Source organism: Apodemus sylvaticus, chromosome X (assembly GCF_947179515.1).
Source record: "Apodemus sylvaticus chromosome X, mApoSyl1.1, whole genome shotgun sequence".
In the NCBI taxonomy this organism is placed as follows: domain Eukaryota; kingdom Metazoa; phylum Chordata; class Mammalia; order Rodentia; family Muridae; genus Apodemus; species Apodemus sylvaticus.
This window is the reverse complement of record NC_067495.1, coordinates 51000400-51011839: the sequence shown is the minus strand read 5'-3', so window position 1 is coordinate 51011839 and position 11440 is coordinate 51000400.

The window sequence follows — 11440 nt, the reverse complement described above, 5'->3', positions numbered from 1 at the left end:
ATCCGTGCAATAGAAGTGAAGACCCAAAAATAAAAACACACACCTATGGTACCTGACCTTTGACTAAGAAACCAAAACTATCCAGTGGAAAAAAGACAGCATTTTCATCAAATGGTGAAGATTCAAATGGTGTTTGGCATGTAGAAAAATGCAAATTGATCCATTCTTAGCTCCGTGTACAAAGCTTAAGTCCAAGTGGATCAAGGACATCCACATAAAATCAGATATACTGAATCTAATAGATGAGAAATTGAGAAAGGGCGTAGAACACATCTTCAAACGAGAAATTTTCCTTAACAGAACACCAATGGCTCAGTCCATTAGATCAACTATTGACAAATGGGGCCTCATAAAATTGCAAAGTTTCTATAAAGCAAAGGACACTGTCAATAGGACAAAACAGCAACCTATACATTGGGAAAAGATCCAATAGCAGGCTAATATCCAATATATACAAATATCTCAAGAGGTTAGAGTCCAGAAAACCAAATAACCCTACTAAAAATGGGGTGCAGAGCTAAACAAAGAATTCTCAACTGAGGAATACCGAATGGTTAAGAAGCACCTAAAGAAATGTTCAACATCCTTAATCCTCAGGGAAATGTGAATCAAATCAACTCTGAGATTCCACCTTAAACCAGTCAGAATGCCTAAGATAAAAAACTCAGGCAACAGCAGATACTGGGGAGGATGTGGACAAGGAGAAACACTTCACCATTGCTGGTGGGATTTCAAGGTGATAAAACCACTCTGGGAATCAGTCTGAGCATATACCAAAAAGATGCTCCAACATATAACAAAGACCCATGCTGCACTATGTTCATAGCAGCCTTATTAATAATAGCCAGAAGCTGGAAAGAAGCCAAATGGCCTTCAACAGAAAAGTAGATACAGAAAATATGGTATACTTATACAATGAAGTATTACTGAGCTATTAAAAACAATGACTTCATGAAATTTGCAGGCAAATGGATGGAACTGGAAAATATCAACAATCACCCTGAGTAAGGTAACCCAATCTCAAAAGAAGGCACATGCTATTTATTAACTGATAAGCAGATATTAGCTCAAAAGCATGGATTACCCAAGATACAACTCAGAGCAAATGAAGCTCAAGAAGAAGGAAGAGCAAAGTGTGGATGTTTCAGTCCTACTTAGAAGGGAGAACAAAATAATTAAAGGAGGTAGAGGAAGTGAGAAACCTGGAGGGAAAGAGCTGGAAGAGGGAAAAAGGGGTAGAATCAGGTGTCAGGGAAGACAGGGGAGAAATACAGAGAGTCAGGAAATTGAACATTGGTAAGCATCAATGAGGGTTGGGGAATTGGTGTTAGACAACTAGTAAGTCTCAGATGCCAGGAAAGCAAGTTTCCCAGGACCCATCAGGAATGAATGGCATTAGCTGAAATACTTAACAAAGGGGAGATAGAACCTTTAGAGACCATATTCAGTGGTTAGGGCCTGAGGTATGAGGCCACTCAACCATCTCAAAAATACTAACTCACAATTTCTCCTGTTTAAAAAAATGTAAGGACAAAGAGTGGAACATAGACTGAAGGAAACACAATTCAGAGACCACCCCATTTAGAAATCCATCCCATCTGCAGATACCAAACCCAGAAACTTGCTGATGCCATGAAATACTAGCAAATAGGAGCCTAGTATGGCTGTTTTCTGAGAGGCTTTGACAGCATCTGGGTAAGACAGATGCAAATACTCACAGTTAAATATCAGTCTGAGCCTGGAGACCCCCATGAAAGATTTAGGGCAAGGACAGCAGGAGCTGAAGGGGATTGTAACCCCATAAGAAGAACAACAATATCTCGAGCTGCATGTGTGCAGGGGATTGCATTATCTGACATCAGTGGGAGGGGAAGCTCTTGGTCTTGTGGTGGCTCCATACCCAGCATAGGGGGATGCTAGTGTGGTGCAGAGGGTGTGGATAAGTAGATGGAGTAGCACCCTTATAGAGGCAGATTGGAGTAGGGATGAGATGGGGTATTTACTTGGGGAAACCAGGAAGGGATACAACATTTAAAATGAAATAAATAACATAACCAATAAAATTTTATAAATTCATAAGATAAATTTATAATAAATGGTAATGCTTATCATTATTTTACATCTAATAAAATAATGGGAATAATAAAACATTGGTTAATAGACTTCAATGAAAGGTTACTTCTGTAAGTAAAGTTAAAATGGACAAATTCATAATGTGGGTATAAAACTAATAGAAGAAATTTAGTGGTTGGTATTATGGTGCTTGTCCACTAAGTCCTCTTTAATAGGAAGTATGTTGCTCCAGCTATTATAATATGCCTTCTTAAGGAATGGTTTCTTAACATAGTAAAGTCTAAAATTATAGCTGTTATTTAGTGAAAATAATGATGGTATGAGGATGAAAAGTAGAGGTATATCATGAAGAAATAAAAATCAAATCTAGGATATAGGTCATTTTCAGTTTATCTAACAAATTCAGGCAATCATAAAGGACTACAGATACTGTTATAGAATAAAAGATATAGAGACTCCATAAATGAATGTAACCTTTTTAGGGTCTTAACTTTGCACAAAATAATACTTAACAAAGATCATTTAAGATACTCAAAGAAACTAGTATATAGATCAGGTAACATTTAATTTTAAGGAATATTGCAAATTTTAGTAGGTATGATAATGATATTGTGGCTGTAATATTAAAGGTTCTCTGTTCATTTAACTGTTCTTAAGCTGAAAATTTATAGTGAAATGATATCCTTTCATTGAATTTTTAAATTTTTTTCTATATGTGTAGATATATATGAAATCATATATATCTATCTTCTGTAAGTTATCAAACAGCTAGTTTATAGAAAAACACTAAATGTGCTCAAAATTATCTCAGCAAAAGAAAATACAAGCACAAAGAGTAACTTCCTGCTGTCATCCTCGCTGCCTGAGAGAGCAGAAAGGCAGCACGAGGTACTGAGATATCCCTAGTTTAAGATCTCTGGGGGCACAAACTGCTGGGGGTCTGCCTGCACCCAGGACCTGGGTAAATTGACAGTTCATCTGTGTGCCAGCTGATCATGGGTCCAGTGCCTTATGTGAAGATCAGCACAGTGAATGACTCCCCACCATCATCTTCATTCCTTGACGGAGCAGAAGGGCAGTACCATGTTCACTGAGACAACAGGAATATAACATTGCTTGGGGCAAGACACAGCAGGACTCCAAGGGCACATAAGAGGAGGGCAGCACATTAGTAATCTGTGCCAGGGGAAACCCAGTCATCCATGGGTGCAGAAATAGCCTTATAGGCTCATAGGCGGTTGAAGCACCAGCTAATGACAACAAGACCAACTAATACCAGTGAGAACCAGATGGCAAAAGGCAACAGTAGGAACATTACTAACAGAAATCAAGGCAATATAGCAGCATCTGAACTTAATAGGCCAACAACAGCAAATACTGTATACACCAACACACCAGAAAAACAAGATTTGGATTTAAACTCACTGGTCATGATGCTGTTAGAGGAACACAAAAAGGACATAAATAAATCTCTTAAAGAAATACAGGGGAACATGAATAAATTATAAGCCATTACAATGGAAACACAAAAATCACTTAAAGAAATTCAAGAGAATATGGGTCAAGAGTTAGAAGCCAATAAAGAGGATACAAAAATTCACTTAAAGAAATGCAGGAGAAGTTGAGTCAACAGACAGAAGTCATGAAAGAAGAAACAAGTGAAGGAACTGAACAAAACCATCTAGGACCTAAAAACAGAAATAGAAACAACTAAGAAATGTCAAAGGGAGACAAATTTGGAGATAGAAAACCTTGGAAAGAAATCAGGGGCCATAGACACAAATATCAACAACAGAATACAAGAGATAGAAGAAAGAATTTCAGATGCCGAAGATACCATAGAAACCATGGACTCAACTTTCAAAGAAAATGCAAAATTCAAAAAGCTTATATCGCAAAACATCCAGGAAATCCAGGACACAATGAGGAAGCCAAACCTAAGGATTATAGGTATAGATGAGACTCAAGATTTGCAACTTAAAGGGCCAGCAAATATCTTCAATAAAATTAGAAAACTTCCCTAACCTAAAGAGAGAGATGCCCATGATTATACAAGAAGCCTACAGAACTCCAAACAGACTGGACCAGAACAGAAATACCTCCTGTTGTATAATAATCAAAACCCCAAATGTACTAAACAGAGAAAGAATATGAAAGGCAGTAAGAGAAAAAGGCCAAGTAACATATAAAGGGAGACCTGTCAGAATTACACCAGACTTCTCAGTAGAGACCATGAAAACTACAAGATCCTGGGCAGATCTCATGCAGACTCTAAAAGAACACAAATGCCAGCCAAGACTACTATACCCAGCAAAACTCTCAATCACTATAAATGGAGAATCCAAGATAATCCATGACAAAACCAAATTTACACAATATCTTTCCACAAACCCAGCCCTACAATGAATAACGGGGAAAACACCAATATAAGGAGGGAAACTATAACCAGGAAAAAGCAAGATGGCAACCTTCTTTCATCAAATCCAAAAGAAGATAACCACTCAAATATAAAATTAACATCAAAAATGACAGGCAGCATTAATCACTATTACTTAATATCTCTTAATATCAATGGACTAATTTCCTCAATAAAAAGACATAGACTAATGGACTGGATACTTCACAGGACCCTACATTTTGCTGCATACAGGAAACGCAACCCAGTGTCAAAAGAACAAAAACACTACATTAGAGTACACTACCTTAGAGTAAAAGGCTTGAAGGCAATTATACAAGCAAAAGGCCTCAGGAAAAAACCCAGAGTAGCCATTCTAATATCAGATAAAATTGACTTTCAACCTAAAGTCATCAAAAGAGACAGGGAAGGACACTTCTTGCTAGTCAAAGGAAAAACCCACCAAGAACTCTCAGTTCTGGACATCTATGCTCCAAATGCAAGGGCACCCTTATTCATAAAATAAACTTTACTAAAGCTCAAACACATGTTGCACCTAGCACACTAATTGCAGGTGACTTCAACACCCCACAACATAAGGAGGTCAAAGGGATACAAGTTGGAAAGGAAGAAGTCAAACTATCACTATTTGCAGATGACATGATAGTCTACCTAAGTGAGCCAAATAACTCTACTAGAGAACTCCTACAGCTGATAAACAACTTCAGCAAAGTGGCTGGATACAAAATCAACTCAAGCAAATCAGTTGCCTTTATATGCTCAAAGTATAAGCAAACTGAGAAAGAAATTAGTGAAATGACACCCTTCACAATAGCCACAAACAGCATAAAATATATTGGAGTGACTCTAACCAAACAAGTGAAAGAACTATATGGCAAGAACTTCAGGTCTCTGAAGAAGGAAATCAAAGAAGGTCTCAGAAAATGGAAAAAAAAAAACTTCCATGCTCATGGATTGCCAGGATTAATATAGTTAAAATGGCCAAAGGCAATCTACAGATTCAATGCAATCCCCATCAAAATCCCAACCCAGTTCTTCATAGAGCTAGAAAGAGCAATTCTCAAATTCATCTGGAATAACAAAAACCCAGGATACCTAAAACTATTCTCAACAGTAAAAGAACTTCAGGGGGATTCAGTATCCCAGACCTCAAACTTTACTACAGAGCAATAGTGATAAAAACTGCATGGTATTGGTACAATGTCAGGCAAGAGGATCAATGGAATAGGATTGAAGACCCAGAAATGAACCCACATACCTATGGTCACTTGATCTTTGACAAAGGAGCTGAAAGCATCCAGTGGGAAAAGATAGTCTTTTTCTTTTTTTTTTCTATTCAGTGTATCATGGGGTTAGATGCTTTATTTTGTGATTATCACAGGATATATTTACACAATTTAGGGTGGTCATGGCATAACTAACCATTAAATCTTTTATGATCACTTTTATACACCTAGATTGTCATTAAATAAAAAAGCTTTACAAAATTTTTATTATTTCATTAATATTAATTATGTACATTTAGGGATAGAAATGACAAAGCATAAAAATTAAAGTTGGTAATTATGACATTCAGTGAACATTGATATATTACTTTCTTATTATTGCCTAATTTGTATACTTTCTGGAATTGTAAGTACTTTATTAGTTTGGAAAAATCCTAAGCTATATATGAAAAATAATTGAAAGCATGTAAGCATATAATACTAAATTACTAACAAAAGCTTTATGTGTAGCTTATAAAACTTTCCAGAGCTCTCTATTGAATCCCATACATGTTCTCAACATAAAAGTAGTAATGTATATGAGCTAGACTGCACATATTATTATAGTTATATTCAAACCAACTAAAATTCTTCTGTGACAGCTAAGTTTGAAAAGATAGTCTTTTCAACAAATGGTGTTTGTTCAATTGTAGGTCAGTATGCAGAAGAATGAGAATCCATCCATTCTAATCTCCTTGTACTAAGCTCTACTCCAAATGGATCAAGGACCTCCACATAAAACCTGACACACTGAAATGAATAGAAAAGAAACTGTGGAAGACCCTTGAAGACATAGGCACAGGGGAAAAGTTCCTGAATAGAACACCAATAGCTTATGCTCTAAGATCAAGAATTGACAAATGGGACCTCATAAAACTACAAAGTTTCTGTAAGGCAAAGGACACTGCAAAAAGGACAAAACATCAAGCAACAGATTGGGAAAGGATCTTCCCCAACCCTAAATCTGACAGAGGGCTAATATCTAATATATACAAAGAAGTCAAGAAGGTAGAACCCAGAGAATGAAATAACTCCATTAAATTTGGGGTACCAAGCTAAACAAAGAAATTTCACATGAAGAACTTCGGATGGCTGAGAAGCACCTTAAGAAATGTTCAACATCATTAATCATTAGAAAAATGAAAATCAAAACAACCCTGAGTTTCACCTCACACCAGTCAGAATGGCTAAGGTCAAAAACTCAGGAGACAGCAGGTGCTGGAGAGGATGTGGAGAAAGAGAAACACTCCTCCACTGCTGGTGGGATTATAAAATGGTGCAACCATTTTGGAAATCAGTCTGGAGGTTCCTCAGAAAACTGGGCATGACACTTCCAGAGGACCCTGCTCTACCACTCCTGAGTATATACCCAGAGGATTCCCTGGCATGCAATAAGAACACATGCTCCACTATGTTCATAGCAGCCCTATTTGTAGTAGCCAGAAGCTGGAAAGAACCCAGGTGTCCCTCAACGGAGGAATGGATACAAAATATGTGGTATATTTACACAATGGAGTACTATTCAGCCATTAGAAACCATGAATTCATGAAATTCTTAGACAAATGGATGGAGCTGGAGAACATCATACTAAGTGAGTTAACCCAGTCTCAAAAGATCAATCATGGTATGCACTCACTGATAAGTGGATATTAACCTAGAAACCTGGAATACCCAAGACATAATCCACATATGAAATGATGTCCAAAAAGAATGGAGGAGTGACACCTTGTTCTGCAAAGACTCAGTGCAACAGTTTAGGGGAATACCAGAACAGGGGAGTGGGAAGGAGTAGATGGAGGAACAGGGGGAAGGAAGAGGGCTTATTGGACTTGCTGGGAATGGCGACCCAGAAAAGTGGAAATCATTTGAAATGTAAATACAGAATACATCGAATAAAAACCAAACCAAACAAAACAAAACAAAAAACCCTGCTTGGTATTGTTACAGTGACTGGCAAGTGGATCAATGGAATAGAATTGAAGACCCTGAAATGAACCCACATACCTATGGTCACTTGATATTTGACAAAGGAGCTGAAAATATCCAGTGGAAAAACTATAGCCTTTTCAACAAATGGTGCTGGTTCACTTGGAGGTCAGCATGCAGAAGAATGCGAATTGATCCATTCTTATCTCCTTGTACTAAACTCAACTACAAGTGGATCAAGGACCTCCACATAAAACCTGACACCCTGAAACTTGTAGAAAAGAAACTGGGGAAGACTCTTGAGGACATGGGCACAGGGGAAAAGTTCCTGAACAGATCACCAACAGCTGATGCTATAAGATCAAGAATTGACAAATGGGACATCATAAATTTACAAATTTTTGTAAGGCAAAGGATACTATCAAAAGAACAAATCGGGAACCAACAAATTGGGAAAGGATCTTCACCAACCCTCCATCTGACAGAGGGCTAATATCCAATATATACAAAGAACTCAAGAAGTTAGACCACCAAGAGCCAAATAACCCTATTAAAAATGTGGTACAGAGCTAAACAAAAAATTTTACCTGAAGAACTTTGGAAGACTGAGAAGCACCTGAAGAAATGTTCAACATCATCAATCATTACAGAAATGCAAATCAAAACAACCCTGAGATTTTGCCTCACACCAGTCAGAATAGCTAAGTTTAAAAACTCAGGAGACAGCAGGTATTGGCGAGGATGTGGAGAAAGAGGAACACTCCTTCACTGCTGGTGGGATTGCAAGATGGTACAGCCACTAAGGAAATTGGTCTGATGGTGCCTCAGAAAGCAGGACATGACACTTCTGGAGAACCCTGTTATATCACTCCTGGGCATACACCCAGAGGATTCCCCAGCATGCAATAAGGACACATGTTCCACTATGTTCATAGCAGCCTCATTTATAATAGCAAGAAGTTGGAAAGAACACAGATGTCCCAGGGGTATCCAGGACTTGCTGTTGTTGAAGAATTGCCATCAGATGCTGCCATATTGACTTGATTTCTTTTAGTAAAGATCCTATGTTTGCCTTTTGCCATCTGGTGTTCTCTGGCATTAGTTGGTTTTGTTGTCACTGGCTCGTGTTTGAACCTCCTTTGAGCCTGTAAGGCTATTTCCCCACCTCTAGTAGACTGGGTTTCCCCTGGCACAGATTGCTCATGGTCTGTCTTACATTTGGGTGCCATTGGAGTCCTGGTGTGCCTTGCCCCAAGCAATGTTATACTTGGGTTGTCTCTGTGTACCTGGTGTTGCCTGTCTCTTCCATCTGGGAGCCAAGATGGCAGATGCTGTGGGGATCCTTTCCAAGTGCTTTTCACTCTGCAAGGCAAACAGCCCAGCACAGGGCTGTCACACAGCCAGCCAGCAGAGCTACGCAGGCCTTGCAGGCAGGTAGAAGCCTGGCTTATGGAGTCCTGAGCAATATTAAACTTGGGATATCTCTGTGTACCTGGTGTTGCATGTATGGCCCATGTTTATATTCCTAAGGTCACTTAAACAGCAAATGTTTCCCCAGAAAGATTTAAGTTAGATTTTCTATAATTAATATTTCCTGATCTTATTCATAAAGTTCACAGTCACACATTGTGTTTACATGTTATGAAACATATACACAAACAGGCATTTTTTATACTTTCAGGTTTTTAAATAAGTTAATATACATTTTATTTCTTTACATTGTTGGTGGTGGCATGAATTTGCATATTTGGCTATGAAACGTGGCTCAAAATGACTCCATATTTGGCTAAACTAAATGATTTATCTTTTGTTACAGTTAATCCAAATTAATTGTACATGTAGTATCAAGTATTTGAAAGAACATCATGTATAACATTTGCTTATAATATGTTGCATTTTGACTATCTGCCCTTTTTATAAGTTATAAAAGTCAGTAAGCAACAGAGTAAAACAATGAACTAGTATCTCGATGAAGCTTTAATTATGAGCCTTTCATATATGTGAAGGTAAGTATCTTTCTTCAGAATCAATGTAAATTTTTGGAAAGTTTTATGAGATGTGTACACATTAAGATTAACAGTAGGTAGGGTAGTCTCTTGATGGTCTTTCCCTCAGACTGCTCCATACTTTGTCTCTGTATCTCCTTCTGCAGGTGTTTGTTTCCCCCTTCTAAGCAGGGCCAGAGTATCCATCTTTTGTTCTTCCTTCTTCCTGGGCATCATTTGACCTAGTGGTCCATTCCATATACAGTTACAAAACCAGACACTATTATTGATACCCCCAAGTACTTGCTGACTGGAGCCAGATATAACTGTCACCTGGGAGGCTCTGCTAGTGCATGACATACAGATGTGGACACTCTCAGCCAGCCATTGAACTGAGTGCAGGGTCTCCAATGGAGGAGCTAGAGAAAGGACACAAGGAGATGAAGGTGTTTGTAGCACCATAGGATGAACAACAATATGAACCATCCAGTACTCTCAGAGCTCCCAGGGACAAAATCATCTACCAGATAGTACACATGGTGTTACCCCATGGCTCCGGATGCATAGGCAGCAGAGGATGGACTTGTGGGACATCAAAGGGAGGAGAGGCCTCTGATTCTGGAAGGGCTTGATGCAGCAGTGTAGGGGAATACCAGGTCAGAGAAGCGAGAGGGGGTTGATTGGGGAACAGAGGGATGGGAGATGGCTTATGGGACTTTCAGGGAGGTGCAGGAAAGGGGAAATAGTTTGAAATGTCAATAAAGAATATATCTAATAAAAAAGATTAACAGTTTGATTTTGGGGTATTTAGGAGATCATAGTTCAATCTTCTGTTTGTAATTTCAATCATCACCACATAAGGTCACGCAATGAGGACCAACAAGATGCTAAAGACACTTTCTGCTAAGACTGATGGCCTGAGTTCAGTTCCTGTTTCTCACAGTTGGAAGGAGAAAACTTATTTCCTGAACTTGTCCTCTGACATCCACATGAACATTATGGTCTGTGCATGCCCCCCTCACATCACATACACAAATAAAAATAAATAAATATATAAATAAACAATTACAAAATAATTCATATTAATAATGACACTGATCCTGAAATGAACAAATTAAAATATACTATATTTCAAATCTAACTAATGTCAAAGATGAAAATGAAACTATGCATTTCCTGTTTGTTTCAGGTGCTCTTTTGGTTTATAGTACAGGAGAATAAAAGTAAGCTACACCTACAGAGTCGGAACAGTAATAGCCACTAGTATTAATCAAATCTTATCACATGTTAGTTTTTATTTAAAAATGGCTTCAAATTATTCTCTTATTTACTTTTCATGTAATAGGAAGTAGAGATTGTTCTTCTTCCTAACAGAGAAAAATATCTGATTTTCAAGTGATAGTATATGTGGTGGGAGAAAATAGGAAGGAACAAATTTCAGAGACTGTGTTCTCATTTGTTATGAACCAACCAGTCACAGGAAAACAAAAGCACACCCTAAATGTAAAGAGCAAACTAACATGTAAATACCTTCCCATAATCATAAGTTTAATAAATATCTTTTAGAATTTATCATGAAAATTTCAAGCAAAAATTAGAAAGACTCATACAATGAACACTTATATATGTACCATTCGGATTCCACAAAGAATATATTTCTTTGTTTTATAATGTCTATATTCACTGAATAACCAATCAATATTCTATTCAATTAATTTTAGGCTACGTACAAGTATCTGAATTCTGCTAGTATAATAATTCAAAAGAATGCAAT